Below are 18,256 nucleotides of genomic sequence, written 5' to 3'. Positions count from 1 at the left end.
GCAAAGCTCTCGATTTACCGATCGATCTACGTTATCCTCACCTATGGTCATGAGATTTGGCTCATGACCGAAACAACGAGATCGCGAGTACAAGCGGCCGAGATGAGTTTCCTCCGCAGGGTGGCTGGGCGCTCCCTTAGAGATAGGGTGAGGAGCTTGGTCACTTGGGAGGAGCTCGGAGTCGAGCCGCTGCTCCTCTACATCGAAAGGAGTCAGTTGAGGTGGCTCAGGCATCTTTTCCGGATGCCCCCTGGACGCCTCGCTGGAGAAGTGTTCCGGGCACGTCCCATTGGGAGGAGGCCCCGGGGAAGACCCAGGACACGCTGGAGGGACTACATCTCTCGGCTGGCTTGGGAACGCCTTGGGGTTCCCCCGGAGGAGCTGGAGGAGGTGTGTGTGGATCGGGAGGTCTGGGCGGCTTTGCTTGAGCTGCTGCCCCCCCGACCCGACTCCGGATAAAGCGGAAGAAAATAGATGGATGGATGGATGGATGATTGAATTAAAACCATCATGAGGACAAAAATTGACACATTTCATTATTTCAGCAAAATCTCCTTATGGGTGGAAGTGACAAATACAACCCCTGGCAAAAATTATGGAATCACCGGCCTCGGAGGATGTTCATTCAGTTGTTTAATTTTGTAGAAAAAAAGCAGATCACAGACATGACACAAAACTAAAGTCATTTCAAATGGCAACTTTCTGGCTTTAAGAAACACTATAAGAAATCAAGAAAAAAAGATTGTGGCAGTCAGTAACGGTTACTTTTTTAGACCAAAAAATATGGACTCACTCAATTCTGAGGAATAAATTATGGAATCACCCTGTAAATTTTCATCCCCAAAACTAACACCTGCATCAAATCACATCTGCTTGTTAGTCTGCATCTAAAAAGGAGTGATCACACCTTGGAGAGCTGTTGCACCAGGTGGACTGACATGAATCATGGCTCCAACACGAGAGATGTCAGTTGAAACAAAGGAGAGGATTATCAAACTCTTAAAAGAGAGTAAATCATCACGCAATGTTGCAAAAGATGTTGGTTGTTCACAGCCAGCTGTGTCTAAACTCTGGACCAAATACAAACAACATGGGAAGGTTGTTAAAGGCAAACATACTGGTAGACCAAGGAAGACATCAAAGCGTCAAGACAGAAAACTTAAAGCAATATGTCTCAAAAATCGAAAATGCACAACAAAACAAATGAGGAACGAATGGGAGGAAACTGGAGTCAACGTCTGTGACCGAACTGTAAGAAACCGCCTAAAGGAAATTGGATTTACATACAGAAAAGCTAAACGAAAGCCATCATTAACACCTAAACAGAAAAAAAACAAGGTTACAATGGGCTAAGGAAAAGCAATCGTGGACTGTGGATGACTGGATGAAAGTCATATTCAGTGATGAATCTGGAATCTGCATTGGGCAAGGTGATGATGCTGGAACTTTTGTTTGGTGCCGTTCCAGTGAGATTTATAAAGATGACTGCCTGAAGAGAACATGTAAATTTCCACAGTCATTGATGATATGGGGCTGCATGTCAGGTAAAGGCACTGGGGAGATGGCTGTCATTACATCATCAATAAATGCACAAGTTTATGTTGATATTTTGGACACTTTTCTGATGTTTAAGGATGATGAAATCATTTTTCAAGAAGATAATGCATCTTGCCATAGAGCAAAAACTGTGAAAACATTCCTTGCAGAAAGACACATAGGGTCAATGTCAATGAGCAGATCTGATTTGATGCAGGTGTTAGTTTTGGGGATGGAAATTTACAGGGTGATTCCATAATTTATTCCTCAGAATTGAGTGAGTCCATATTTTTTTCCCTCTGCTTGGTCTAAAAAAGTAACCGTTACTGACTGCCACAATTTTTTTTTCCTGATTTCTTATAGTGTTTCTTAAAGCCAGAAAGTTGCCATTTGAAATGACTTTAGTTTTGTGTCATGTCTGTGATCTGCTTTTTTTCTACAAAATTAAACAACTGAATGAACATCCTCCGAGGCCGGTGATTCCATCATTTTTGCCAGGGGTCGTAGAAGTTGTCGGTTGGCTTTGAGTGTGTGTGAGCTTTCACACACACACACACACACACACACACACACACACACACACACACACACACACACACACACACACACACACACACACACACACACACACACACACACACACACACACACCACGTTCAATCACACTACATACTACTTTTGTTTTTTACTAATAGCCCAATTTCATAGCCTTAAGAGTGTGCATATCATGAATGCTTGGTCTTGTTGGATTTGTGAGAATCTACTGAATCTACTGGTACCTTGTTTCCCATGTAACAATAAGAAATATACTCAAAACCTGGATTAATCTTTTTAGTCACATAGCACTACTATTATTCTGAACACTACTGTATATGCAGACAAAAAACAAAAACACACACACACACAGACAAAAAACAAAAACACACACACACACACACAGACAAAAAACAAAAACACACACACACACACAGACAAAAAACACCTCCCTCCATTTCTATTTCTTGTCCATATGACTCAAAGCCAATGACAGTTTTTATTTTGATCCATAGTCCCGAACAAACGAGGTGAGAGTTTGGACCAGATTTCTGATCAACACAAAACACAAACCTTGTATCTGTGTTTGTGATGTGGTTCTGACCATGTGCCCACTGCTCATCTTTCCTCTAAAATCTGTACCCTTTTTTTGTCTTCAAATTGAATGTAACCTTAATAAAGGAATAAAGAAAAAGTGTGTATCTTTTGTAACTACGAGGTCTATTAGAAAAGTATCCAACCTTATTATTTTTTCAAAAACCATATGGATTTGAATCACGTGTGATTGCGTCAGACAAGCTTGAACCCTCGTGCGCATGCGTGAGTTTTTCCACACCTGTCGGTTGCGTCATTCGCCTGTGAGCAGGCTTTGAGTTAGGAGTGGTCCAGCCCCCTCATCGTTGTTTCATTGCCAGGAAATGGTGGAATGATTTGGGCTTTTTTTTCCATCAGAATTTTTTCAGAAACAGAGACTGGCAGCTGGAAACCATTAGAAAAAATTATCTGGCTTTCGGTGAAAATGTTACGGGCTCCGCTCCTCTTTCCATGATAAAAACTCCTGTAACAGTGGAATGTGCCATTCATTTCCAAACTGGACGCTGTGTTTTATCCGGAACGTCGTCTGATCCACAGAACCATCCATTTAGAAATGATCCGGTGGTTTGTGGCTCTCGATGGCGGCACGGAGCGCGGCGCGCCGAGCGTCCTTAAAGCTGTAGTAACAGTCCTTATTCTCTGTGAAGCCCGTACAATTTTCACCAAAAGCCAGATAAATTTTTCGAATGGTTTCCAGCTGCCAGTCTCTAACAGTTTCTGAAAAAAATCTGATGGAAAAAACCCCACTCCTCACTCAAAGCCTGCTCACAGGCGAATGACGCAACCGACAGGCGTGGAAAAACTCACACATGCGCACGAGGGTTCAAGCTTGTCTGACGCAATCACGTGATTCAAACCCATATGGTTTTTTAAAAAAATAATAAGGTCGGATACTTTACTAATAGACCTCGTACAAAAGTGGTTTATACTGTTTTGGGTTAGAAGGAAAAAGTGGCTTATTGTGTGCTATATTTTAAAGCCAAATTCTCCAAAATTATACAAAATGACCTTCATAACCAGCAGGAGACCAACGATGTGGGCTGTGAATTTTTGATGCCACACCCTATAACACTGAATTTATTTAATATTTTTCTGGTGTCTGTTTTTGTTTCGGCACTTTCTTCTCACAGCCGCCTGCTCCTTCAGACCAGTGGACGGTTCATTTGGATGACAATAAGGTTGTAGCTCGTTGTCTATCTTTCTGAGGTTGCAATCTAGTGGCCTTTGTTTTTCTAGAATGTTCTCTTGAGATTTATTGAGCTGTGAACTTCAAATCTGCAGTGTGAAACACAGCTGACCTCTGATCTCTCAGAGGTCACTGCAGTGACAGTCGATTTTGTCTTGTTTCCAGCTACACATAACTAACTAAATACATTTGGGTGACTGCAGCAGAGCTGGACTCTGATGATAAAAAGAGAGTCAATGTGTCAAAAGTTTATGTTGATATTTTGCACACTTTTCTGATGTTTGAGGATGATGAAATCATTTGTCAAGATGATAATGCATCTTGCCATAGAGCAAAAACTGTGAAAACATTCCTTGCAAAAAGACACATAGGGTCAATTTCATGACATAGGGTTAATGTCAATGAGCAGATGTGATTTGATGCAGGTGTTAATTTGGGGGATGGAAATTTACAGGGTGATTCCATAATTTATTCCTCAGAATTGAGTGAGTCCATATTTTTTTCCTCTGCTTGGTCTAAAAAAGTAACCGTTACTAACTGCCACAATCTTTTTTCCTGATTTCTTATAGTGTTTCTTAAAGCCAGAAAGTTGCCATTTGAAATGACTTTAGTTTTGTGTCATGTCTGTGATCTGCTTTTTTCTACAAAATTAAACAACTGAATGAACATCCTCCGAGGCCGGTGATTCCAGAATTTTTGCCAGGGGTTGTAATAATAATAATGAAAGATTAAAGTGAATGATTGGAAATGTGCATGCAGATGCACATGGAGTGATACATTTTATTCATCAACTAATATTCATCATTTTCAGCAATTTATTACTTTTCATTTATATAGCGCCAAATCACAGCAGAGTTGCCTCAACTTCCGCCAACAAAGTTGGAGGTGGTTCTGTTTTCAGCCGGTTGTTTGTTTGTTTGTGAACAGCCTCTAATCCACAGTTTTTCATATATCTTTATGAAATTTTTACTGAAGATTCATATCCTGATAGACAAGAACCGATTAAATTTTCAAAGTCATAGGTCAATTTATGGAAAAATCTCTACCTTTAACATCAAACAAATTTAAAAAAATTCATAACTCTGCCAAAAAAAAAAATCACGTTTCTTTCATATTTGAGAACGTTATGTAGTTGTAGGATGGTATCCTGTATCGACTGAAAGTTTGTTCCAGATCTCATCCAGATTACAGATTTTGTGGCCATTTAAATTTAACATTGAAAATCCCATTTAATGTATATTTGACATTATATCTTAATCAAAGTGCCTCAATCACTCTCATATTTCTGTTCTGGATTTACCGACACCATGAAAATTGGATGGAGATTCCAATTTTATGCCTGTTTGTCTTCCAGTTATCAGTCAGAAACCAAGTGCCAAAAAGCAACGAGAAACTGTGCACCGCAGAGAAAACTAATGTCGTGTAAAAATGATCTGAAAAAGAATTCAGAAACTGAAAAAGTAAAATAAAAAACCTGACACCACCACAAAAAACCTTTGATTCAAGTGCATGAAGTAAATACAATCCTCCAGACATTTGATCACATCTAATTTATCTTATGAAATGTCACTTTTAACAGGACTTTGACCTTGAAGTTTTTCCAAGGTGAAATTTATGGACTTTGAAACTGGTGTCGGCGGAGGTTTGCGCTCTGCGAGCGCGGTGCTCTAGTTTTTCTTGCTTCCTCCCTACTAAAAAACTCCATCAGTTTGTCAGTGGGCGTGGTTTTTGATTGACATTTTGGGCAGAATGAAGGGTAAAACACATTCTAATCCAATTACATTTGTTCCGCAAATCTGATTGGTTAATCATGTGAAATTTCAGACCATAAAATATCACATTGACGGTGGCAAAATATTTGACTGTTTCACATTTGATGTGTTACTCCGCGCCCTGACCACGTTGCTACACAGATGTCAATAATGGCGCCGTCAGTTGAGAGCGAGAGAAACTGGTGGAGCGACGATTCCGAAATGTGCGGATTTAATCCATCATACAAAAGTATTGATGTGGATTCTGATACAGAATGACTCAATGCAGCTGATCAGATGGAGAAATCTGTGGCTCAGCTCACAGAATTTGCAGTTTGGCATGAAGACGCTGTTGCTACGGTAAGCTTCGCCGATCAAATTACTTACAGAAAATGGGAATAATCCCCTTGTGTCTGATGATTTGTGGACGTTGATGCTGGTTTTTATGGTCGCAAAACTCAATTTGCGACCATAAAGTCCAGCACGAATGTCCACAAATCATCAGACAGTTATTCCCTAACTTATCACCTCTTGGTTTTTGTCACTTCCCTCGTAACTCACGGGTTTAACAGAAAGTCCAAAGACTTGTCTCAACACTCAATTAAAATCCTTCGTTCAGTCCACTTTGAGTCCTCACCTCCAAATCCCGGCCTCATGGTGAAGTCGTGGTCATCTATGCGGAGCAGCTGCTCGGACCTCATCGCCCAAACCTTTGTGATGTCTGGACTTCTCTTGGCTAACGGGCTGGAGGAGATCGGAGGAGAGTTAATGTCTGAAAAACCTCCTATGACATTTGAAAGTCAAAGACTGTGATGTCACATTCTGAAGGCATCCACGAAAGAGAAAAAGACATCAAAACATCATGTCTGCCGTCCATGAAGAATATATGTAACAAGGTCACGTTTTACTGCAAACAGCTGGAAACACGACAGTTTGATTCATTACTGCTGCACTGTGCTAAACGCAGTGACAGACGCTACCACTGTGTTTATGTGGATAAGAGAGATTTGTCTCCTCAGAGAAACACACACACGTCTGCTGTGGAGTGTTATAATTTATTATGGTCCATTACATCACTTTATAATGTGTAACGGTGTGTAGTGGTGTGTTACGGTGTGCAGTGGTGTGTAGTGGTGTGTAGTGGTGTGTTACGGTGTGTAGTGGTGTGTTACGGTGTGTAGTGGTGTGTTACGGTGTGTAGTGGTGTGTAACGGTGCGTAGTGGTGTGTAACGGTGTGTTACGGTGTGTAGTGGTGTGTTACGGTGTGTAGTGGTGTGTAACGGTGCGTAGTGGTGTGTTACGGTGCGTAGTGGTGTGTAACGGTGTGTAGTGGTGTGTTACGGTGTGTAGTGGTGTGTTACGGTGTGTAGTGGTGTGTTACGGTGTGTAGTGGTGTGTTACGGTGTGTAGTGGTGTGTAACGGTGTGTAGTGGTGTGTTACGGTGTGTAGTGGTGTGTAACGGTGTGTAGTGGTGTGTTACGGTGTGTAGTGGTGTGTAACGGTGTGTAGTGGTGTGTTACGGTGTGCAGTGGTGTGTTACGGTGTGTAGTGGTGTGTTACGGTGCGTAGTGGTGTGTTACGGTGCGTAGTGGTGTGTAACGGTGTGTAGTGGTGTGTAACGGTGTGTAGTGGTGTGTTACGGTGTGCAGTGGTGTGTTACGGTGTGCAGTGGTGTGTTACGGTGCGTAGTGGTGTGTTACGGTGCGTAGTGGTGTGTTACGGTGCGTAGTGGTGTGTTACGGTGTGTAGTGGTGTGTTACGGTGTGTAGTGGTGTGTTACGGTGTGTAGTGGTGTGTTACGGTGTGTAGTGGTGTGTTACGGTGTGTAGTGGTGTGTTACGGTGTGTAGTGGTGTGTTACGGTGTGTAGTGGTGTGTAACGGTGTGTAGTGGTGTGTAACGGTGTGTAGTGGTGTGTTACGGTGTGTAGTGGTGTGTTACGGTGTGTAGTGGTGTGTAGTGGTGTGTAACGGTGTGTAGTGGTGTGTAACGGTGTGTAGTGGTGTGTTACGGTGCGTAGTGGTGTGTAACGGTGTGTAGTGGTGTGTTACGGTGTGTAGTGGTGTGTTACGGTGCGTAGTGGTGTGTTACGGTGCGTAGTGGTGTGTTACGGTGTGCAGTGGTGTGTTACGGTGTGTAGTGGTGTGTTACGGTGCGTAGTGGTGTGTTACGGTGCGTAGTGGTGTGTTACGGTGCGTAGTGGTGTGTTACGGTGCGTAGTGGTGTGTTACGGTGTGTAGTGGTGTGTTACGGTGTGTAGTGGTGTGTTACGGTGTGTAGTGGTGTGTTACGGTGTGTAGTGGTGTGTAGTGGTGTGTAACGGTGTGTAGTGGTGTGTAACGGTGTGTAGTGGTGTGTTACGGTGTGTAGTGGTGTGTAGTGGTGTGTAACGGTGTGTAGTGGTGTGTAACGGTGTGTAGTGGTGTGTTACGGTGCGTAGTGGTGTGTAACGGTGTGTAGTGGTGTGTTACGGTGTGTAGTGGTGTGTTACGGTGTGTAGTGGTGTGTAGTGGTGTGTAACGGTGTGTAGTGGTGTGTAACGGTGTGTAGTGGTGTGTTACGGTGCGTAGTGGTGTGTAACGGTGTGTAGTGGTGTGTTACGGTGTGTAGTGGTGTGTTACGGTGTGTAGTGGTGTGTTACGGTGTGTAGTGGTGTGTTACGGTGTGTAGTGGTGTGTTACGGTGTGTAGTGGTGTGTTACGGTGTGTAGTGGTGTGTAACGGTGTGTAGTGGTGTGATGTAGTTTCTTGTCTTAAAGTGAGTTGATTCAGATAATCTGCTGAACCTCCTAATTCAGAGGGATGAGAACAGATTACGTTCAAACAGCTCGACGTCCAGACTTGATATGTCAAACAATAGTGTGATTCAAATGTCCAGCGAGCTGCAGATTTTAATCCTCTGATCTTAAAAACTTGTTCAGTTGTAAATGTGTGTGTTTGTCATTTTACTTTGTTTTTGTGTATTTTTGTGAATTAATGTGTTCATTTATTCTGAACGATTAAACCGTTTTACTGCTGCACCGATTGTCTCGGTGGTTTGTCTCTGTTAAGTTAAAGATATCGGACAGATAATGTAACACAGACGTCTTCAAAATAAGGTTTCTTTGAATAGGAAGCTGTGACACATTGTGATGTTGTGACCTCGTTTCTTTGTAAGTGTGTTTGTAGAACGTTAATCTGCCGTGTGCTCCGTTAAATCCTGGAGGAAGATCTTAATCTTTAAGAGTGTCCTCATTTGTCCAAAGGTACCGAAACAGGAGCTTTTCCACACAGCTCCTTAAAAAAGGAAATATATAGATTTTTAATGTTGTTCACTGTGATATTTGACCTTTAAAGTTGACCCTGACATTCAGTCACACTCTAATTTACACAGCCTACAAAACCTGCTCATCCTTTGGGCTTTTACATGGTTTTTTTTAACATCAGTTCAAAAATAAGAGGATTTTTAAAATTTACATAGAAAAAAATATGCTTCTTAATTATAAACTGAAATAAAATATTTACAGCACAATCTGAATCAAATTAAACAAATATAAAACACAAAACAATGATTGGATAATTAATATATCTAAACATCACTTTTACAGCCTGCTGTCTGCAGATAAGTCGATGGTGTTCAGTTAATTGAAATACACCGAACAAAAATAGAAACAGGTTTTGTTTTTGCTCCCATTTTTCATGAGCTGAACTCAAAGAACTAAAACATTTTCTATGTACACAAACCTATTTCTCTCAATATTTGTTGACAAATCTGTGTTCATAAGCACTTCTCCTTGGCCGAGGAGAAGTGCTCGGTATATGTCACACATCACAGGTGTGACATATCAAGATGCTGATTAGACAGCATGATTATTGCACAGGTGTGCCTTAGGCTGGCCACAGTTAAAGGACACTCTGAAATGTTCAGTTTTATCACACAGCACAATGACACAGATGTCACAAGTTTTGAGGTGGTGTGCAGTCGGCATGCTGACTGCAGGAATATCCACCAGAGCTGGTGCCTGTGAACTGAATGTTCATTTCTCTGCCAAAGGTGTTTCATAGAATTTGGCAGTACATCCAACCAGCTTCACCACCGCAGACCACATGTCACCACACCAGCCCAGGACCTCCACATCCAGCATGTTCACCTCCAGGATGGTCTGAGACCTGGACAGCTGCTGCAACAGTCAATTTGCAGAACCAAAGAATTTCTGCAGAAACCGTCTCAGGGGAGCTCATCTGCATGCTCATCATCCTCATCGGGGTCTCGACCTGACTGCAGTTTGTCGTCATAACCGACTTCAGTGGGCAAATGCTCACATTTAATTGCGTCTGGCTGCTGACCAACTCTATGTGAAGCAGACGTGTTGCACTGCGTGAGGCCAGTGGTGATCAACACCCGATACTGACTGGTTTTCTTAAACCCCCCCCCCCCCCCCCCCCCCCCACACACACACAATAAAGCAAAAGTTCACATTTCAGAGTGGCCTTTTATTGTGGCCAGCCTCAGGCACACCTGTGCAGTAATGATGCTGTCTAATCAGCATCTTGATACAGTGGCTTGCAAAAGTATTTGGCCCCTTGGTATTTCACGCTTTTTAATTTGTTTATGGCATTTCAAATACAAAAAGTAAATCAGGCTTCTCAATATAAACATTTCTAAAATTATCTTCCTTGGGCTCAATGTGAAAGCAAATCTCTACAACTTGACATAAATTAATTAAAAATATAAAAGCCAAGATGATGGGTTGCATAAGTAATCAGCCACTTTTGATATAATACCTGTAAATAATCAGTTTAATTGCCAGTTTTCTTCAGACAAGTCAGGGGATGGATACATGAACATGTCCAAGTTGAGAAGCCTGATTTACTTTTTGTATTTGAAATGCCATAAACAAATTAAAATGTGTGAAATACCAAGGGGGTGAATACTTCTGCAAGCCACTGTACATCACACCTTGGAGGTGGGATGGATTATCTTGGAAAAGGAGAAGTGCTCACTAACCGATTTACACAGATTTGTGAACAATAATTGAGAGAAATGGGTCTTTTGTGTACATAGAAAATGTTTTAGCTCTTTGAGTTCAGCTCATGAAAAATGGGAGCAAAAACAAAAGTGTTGCGTTTATATTTTTGTTCCGTGTTTATAAAGATTAGGACACGGTGAATGTGTCCAGAGCAGGTTGTCCCCAAACTGACTGAGTGTGCATGAAGGGGAGGAGTGAGGGATGCCACAGAGACACAAAGACACCACAACACTGAGAGACCATGACACAGAGACACCACGATACCGAAAGTCCTCGACACTGAGACACCACGACACGGAGACACCATGACACCGAGAGACCACGACACGGAGACACCATGACACCGAGAGACCACGACACGGAGACACCATGACACGGAGACACCACAACACCGAGACATCACGATACTGAGACATCACAACACCGAGACACCACAACACGGAGACATCACGATACTGAGACATCATGACACCGAGACACCATGACACAGAGACACAGACACCACAACATGGAGACACCACGACACGGAGACACCATGACACGGAGACACCACGACACGGAGACACCACGACACAGAGACACCATGACACAGAGACATCATGACACCACAACATGGAGACACCACGACATGGAGACACCACGACACGGAGACACCACGACACGGAGACATCACGATACTGAGACATCATGACACAGAGACATCATGACACAGAGACACAGACACCACAACATGGAGACACCACGACACGGAGACATCACGATACTGAGACATCACGATACTGAGACATCATGACACAGAGACACCATGACACAGAGACATAACACCGAGACACAGACACCACAACATGGAGACACCACGACACGGAGACATCACGATACTGAGACATCATGACACAGAGACACCATGACACAGAGAGACCATGACACAGAGAGACCATGACACAGAGACACCACGATACCATGACATGGAGACACCATGACACCGAGAGACCACGACACAGAGACACCATGACACCAAGAGACCATGACACAGAGACACAGACACCACAACATGGAGACACCATGACACGGAGACACCACAACACTGAGACATCACGATACTGAGACATCATGACACCGAGACACAGAGACACCACGACACGGAGACATCACGATACTGAGACATCATGACACCGAGACACAGAGACATCACGATACTGAGACATCATGACACGGAGACACCATGACACAGAGACACCATGACACAGAGACACCAAGACACAGAGACACCAAGACACCACAACATGGAGACACCACGACACGGAGACACCACGACATGGAGACATCATGACACGGAGACACCATGACACAGAGACACCACAACACCACGACATGGAGACACCATGACACCGAGAGACCACGACACAGAGACACCATGACACGGAGACACCACGACATGGAGACACCATGACACCAAGAGACCATGACACAGAGACACCATGACACAGAGACACCACGATACCACGACATGGAGACACCATGACACCGAGAGACCACGACACAGAGACACAGACACCACAACATGGAGACACCACGACATGGAGACACCACGACATGGAGACACCATGACACAGAGACACAGACACCACAACATGGAGACACCACGACACGGAGACACCACGACATGGAGACATCACGATACTGAGACATCATGACACCGAGACACCATGACACAGAGAGACCACAACACAGAGACACCATGACACCGAGAGACCACGACACAGAGACACCATGACACGGAGACACCACAACACCGAGACACCATCACACGGAGACACCACAACACCGAGACATCACGATACTGAGACATCATGACACTGAGACACAGAGACACCATGACACGGAGACACCACGACACTGAGACATCATGACACCGAGACACCATGACACTGAGACACCATGACACCGAGACACAGACACCACAACATGGAGACACCACGACACGGAGACACCACGACAGTGAGACATCATGACACGGAGACACAGAGACACCACGACACTGAGAGACCATGACATGGAGACACCACGACATGGAGACATCACGATACTGAGACATCATGACACGGAGACACCACAACATGGAGACATCACGATACTGAGACATCATGACACGGAGACACCACAACATGGAGACATCACAATACTGAGACACCACGACACCGAGAGACCACGACATGGAGACACCACAACGCCGAGACATCACGATACTGAGACACCATGATACCAAGTGATCATGACATCAAACGGTGGATAAACATATTTGTCCCGCAGAGAGAAAATAAACAAAAACCTCGTACCTGCTTATCTTCCTTCCGGATCCTTCCATTACTGGCAGCTCCCGCTTTGACCTCACAGGAAACAAAACCACAAGAAGTCAGAAAGTCAAAATCTGGGAAAAAAAAATGCTTAAAAATAAACAAAGAAACAAACAGTCATTGAGTTCTTGTGTTGAGTTCTTGTATGAAGCACCTTGAGGCAACTTTGTTGTGATTTGGTGTGATATAAATGAAATGAAATGAAATTTAATTCACACCCTGGTATCTTGGGATAAGCACCAGTCCAGTTCTAAACTGACAGAATGCTGTCCAAAAAAAAAAAAAGGCTCCTCCTCCAAAACAGTCATCTGTAGTCTTACACACCTCTCTGCAGCTTCTCTCCCCCTGCCATCCCCTCATTACCCCATCCCCGTAGAGACGGTGCCTGCTCCCAGACTACCAATAACCAGCAAAAATCTATTTAAGCATAAAAATTCAAAAAGAAAAAATAATATAGCACCTTCAACTGCACCACAGACTAAAACAGTTAAATGTGGTCTATTAAACATTAGGTCTCTCTCTTCTAAGTCCCTGTTAGTAAATGATATAATAATTGATCAACATATTGATTTATTCTGCCTTACAGAAACTTGGTTACAGCAGGATGAATATGTTAGTTTAAATGAGTCAACACCCCCGAGTCACACTAACTGTCAGAATGCTCGTAGCACGGGCCGAGGTGGAGGATTAGCAGCAATCTTCCATTCCAGCTTATTAATTAATCAAAAACCCAGACAGAGCTTTAATTAATTTGAAAGCTTGTCTCTTAGTCTTGTCCATCCAAATTGGAAGTCCCAAAAACCAGTTTTATTTGTTATTATCTATCGTCCACCTGGTCGTTACTGTGAGTTTCTCTGTGAATTTTCAGACCTTTTGTCTGACTTAGTGCTTAGCTCAGATAAGATAATTATAGTGGGCGATTTTAACATCCACACAGATGCTGAGAATGACAGCCTCAACACTGCATTTAATCTATTATTAGACTCTATTGGCTTTGCTCAAAAAGTAAATGAGTCCACCCACCACTTTAATCATATCTTAGATCTTGTTCTGACTTATGGTATGGAAATAGAAGACTTAACAGTATTCCCGGAAAACTCCCTTCTGTCTGATCATTTCTTAATAACATTTACATTTACTCTGATGGACTACCCAGCAGTGGGGAATAAGTTTCATTACACTAGAAGTCTTTCAGAAAGCGCTGTAACTAGGTTTAAGGATATGATTCCTTCTTTATGTTCTCTAATGCCATATACCAACACAGTGCAGAGTAGCTACCTAAACTCTGTAAGTGAGATAGAGTATCTCGTCAATAGTTTTACATCCTCATTGAAGACAACTTTGGATGCTGTAGCTCCTCTGAAAAAGAGAGCTTTAAATCAGAAGTGTCTGACTCCGTGGTATAACTCACAAACTCATAGCTTAAAACAGATAACCCGTAAGTTGGAGAGGAAATGGCGTCTCACTAATTTAGAAGATCTTCACTTAGCCTGGAAAAAGGGTCTGTTTCTCTATAAAAAAGCCCTCCGTAAAGCTAGGACATCTTTCTACTCATCACTAATTGAAGAAAATAAGAACAACCCCAGGTTTCTTTTCAGCACTGTAGCCAGGCTGACAAAGAGTCAGAGCTCTACTGAGCTGAGTATTCCATTAACTTTAACTAGTAATGACTTCATGACTTTCTTTGCTAACAAAATTTTAACTATTAGAGAAAAAATTACTCATAACCATCCCAAAGACGTATCGTTATCTTTGGCTGCTTTCAGTGATGCCGGTATTTGGTTAGACTCTTTCTCTCCAATTGTTCTGTCTGAGTTATTTTCATTAGTTACTTCATCCAAACCATCAACATGTTTATTAGACCCCATTCCTACCAGGCTGCTCAAGGAAGCCCTACCATTATTTAATGCTTCGATCTTAAATATGATCAATCTATCTTTATTAGTTGGCTATGTACCACAGGCTTTTAAGGTGGCAGTAATTAAACCATTACTTAAAAAGCCATCACTTGACCCAGCTATCTTAGCTAATTATAGGCCAATCTCCAACCTTCCTTTTCTCTCAAAAATTCTTGAAAGGGTAGTTGTAAAACAGCTAACTGATCATCTGCAGAGGAATGGTCTATTTGAAGAGTTTCAGTCAGGTTTTAGAATTCATCATAGTACAGAAACAGCATTAGTGAAGGTTACAAATGATCTTCTTATGGCCTCAGACAGTGGACTCATCTCTGTGCTTGTTCTGTTAGACCTCAGTGCTGCTTTTGATACTGTTGACCATAAAATTTTATTACAGAGATTAGAGCATGCAATAGGTATTAAAGGCACTGCGCTGCGGTGGTTTGAATCATATTTGTCTAATAGATTACAATTTGTTGATGTAAATGGGGAATCTTCTTCACAGACTAAAGTTAATTATGGAGTTCCACAAGGTTCTGTGCTAGGACCAATTTCATTCACTTTATACTTTAAAGCACCTTGGGGCAACTGTTTGTTGTGATTTGGCGCTATATAAAAAAAAATTGATTGATTGATTGATTTATACATGCTTCCCTTAGGCAGTATTATTAGACGTATTGCTTAAATTTTCATTGTTACGCAGATGATACCCAGCTTTATCTATCCATGAAGCCAGAGGACACACACCAATTAGCTAAACTGCAGGATTGTCTTACAGACATAAAGACATGGATGACCTCTAATTTCCTGCTTTTAAACTCAGATAAAACTGAAGTTATTGTACTTGGCCCCACAAATCTTAGAAACATGGTGTCTAACCAGATCCTTACTCTGGATGGCATTACCCTGACCTCTAGTAATACTGTGAGAAATCTTGGAGTCATTTTTGATCAGGATATGTCATTCAAAGCGCATATTAAACAAATATGTAGGACTGCTTTTTTGCATTTACGCAATATCTCTAAAATCAGAAAGGTCTTGTCTCAGAGTGATGCTGAAAAACTAATTCATGCATTTATTTCCTCTAGGCTGGACTATTGTAATTCATTATTATCAGGTTGTCCTAAAAGTTCCCTAAAAAGCCTTCAGTTAATTCAAAATGCTGCAGCTAGAGTACTGACGGGGACTAGAAGGAGAGAGCATATCTCACCCATATTGGCCTCTCTTCATTGGCTTCCTGTTAATTCCAGAATAGAATTTAAAATTCTTCTTCTTACTTATAAGGTTTTGAATAATCAGGTCCCATCTTATCTTAGGGACCTCGTAGTACCATATTACCCCATTAGAGCGCTTCGCTCTCAGACTGCGGGCTTACTTGTAGTTCCTAGGGTTTGTAAGAGTAGAATGGGAGGCAGAGCCTTCAGCTTTCAGGCTCCTCTCCTGTGGAACCAGCTCCCAATTCAGATCAGGGAGACAGACACCCTCTCTACTTTTAAGATTAGGCTTAAAACTTTCCTTTTTGCTAAAGCTTATAGTTAGGGCTGGATCAGGTGACCCTGAACCATCCCTTAGTTATGCTGCTATAGACGTAGACTGCTGGGGGGTTCCCATGATGCACTGTTTCTCTTTTTGCTCTGTATGCACCACTCTGCATTTAATCATTAGTGATCGATCTCTGCTCCCCTCCACAGCATGTCTTTTTCCTGATTCTCTCCCCTCAGCCCCAACCAGTCCCAGCAGAAGACTGAGCCTGGTTCTGCTGGAGGTTTCTTCCTGTTAAAAGGGAGTTTTTCCTTCCCACTGTAGCCAAGTGCTTGCTCACAGGGGGTCGTTTTGACCGTTGGGGTTTTACATAATTATTGTATGGCCTTGCCTTACAATATAAAGCGCCTTGGGGCAACTGTTTGTTGTGATTTGGCGCTATATAAAAAAATTGATTGATTGATTGATCTTTAAGATCAACTAAAGTTGGCAGCTGAACTCATGGACGCAGGGGAAAACAAACAAACAAACAAACATCTTTCTGGTCAGATGAGACAAAAACTGAGTTGTTTGGCCAAAATGATCTGAGGTACATTTGAGGAGTAAAGATGAGACATTCAACTCCAAGAACCCTGAACCAGCAAGGTGCTGGTACCATGAGGCTCTGGGACTGTTTTACAGGAACTGTTCCACAAAGTGGATGAAATCATGAAGGAGGATGAGCTCAGAATTCTTCAGCAAAACCTCAAACCATCAGGTTCTGTAAAGAATAAATGAAAATATGCTATTTTACTTATAATTAGCTTTGCATGTTAACAATGCTAAAAGTTACCAAACTGAATAAAAGGTTTTGTGTTAATTATTTACAAAAAGTACCAAATGTTTAGAAGTATGTACATCATGCAGGTTTAAATGAACTAGATATTGTATTGAATGAATGAAGTTGAATAGAGTGTATACTTGTGCCATAATGTGTTTAAGGGTTTTATCATGATGTCAAATGAATGAAAATGTGTATGTCTATGCTTTGACAGGTGTTCTACTGATTTATGATGGTTTTGAAATGATATAATATTATACAGTTTGATTAATGATTGAAATATGTGCTTATGATGAATTGTATTGAACATGTTAAACTGCTGACAGGTGTGTTGACTCTCAAATCAGTAGTGTTTTGGTTTAAGGTTTTCATAAATAACATATGCTTAAGTCGGGTGTAACATGTTGGTTTAAAACATGTCAGACATTGACCATTTTAATAACGTCATGACTAATGCCTGACATGATGTTTCATATGTTTAAAGGTCATGAGGTCAAGATGTTTACTGCAAATAATGTTGTTTTTGCCTCTGTTTATAATCATATGGTTTGTACATTTATGTTTGAACTATGCTGATCAATAATGTACAGTTGAATGACTGTATTGTTCAAAATTAATTGCTGCTTCTGCATTCTGTAAAATGTGAGTGATTTCATACTTTGACTGTGAAAGAACTTTGCTTCCACAGGAGAGAACAATGACTGGATTATTTGTTATCGGGGAGGCAACCTCGAAAGTGTCTGTAGACACACAATAACACCACTGAACTGAACACATGGACCTGTTCTCATACGGAGCTGAAAACAAGAAAACAGTGCACAACGTTGGACGATTAAGGATTAACAGCAATGCCTGCTTTATTCCATGGAGTTACATGTTTTGTGCTGAGACTGCAGACGTGTGGGACTGCAGCGCCCCGCCCGGACAGATTTCTGAACTGCAAGCTTAAAAAAACTGAGAAGAAATGTGTTCTTTTTGCTGCACATGCTGTGGGTATCGGTTTTGTGGCATTATTAAAGATGTGTATGCATTCTGAACCCTTTTTTCTGCAAAGATAAATGATTTTTGACGACTGATCTGCTCTGCTGTTTTAAT

General features: G+C 42.0%; 1 long non-coding RNA gene and 1 pseudogene across 1 annotated transcript in view; one reads left to right on the top strand and one right to left on the bottom strand.

The window, feature by feature from the left end:
• Positions 1-18,256, top strand: part of LOC117502648 — an 81,684-nt gene that overhangs the window by 34,685 nt on the left and 28,743 nt on the right. The gene's annotated exons all lie outside the window — the stretch shown is intronic.
• Positions 1-18,256, bottom strand: part of LOC117502622 — a 55,954-nt pseudogene that overhangs the window by 35,475 nt on the left and 2,223 nt on the right.

The sequence above is a fragment of the Thalassophryne amazonica genome, chromosome 21 (assembly GCF_902500255.1).
Source record: "Thalassophryne amazonica chromosome 21, fThaAma1.1, whole genome shotgun sequence".
Lineage (NCBI taxonomy): Eukaryota > Metazoa > Chordata > Actinopteri > Batrachoidiformes > Batrachoididae > Thalassophryne > Thalassophryne amazonica.
This window is presented reverse-complemented; position numbering and strand designations above follow the sequence as displayed.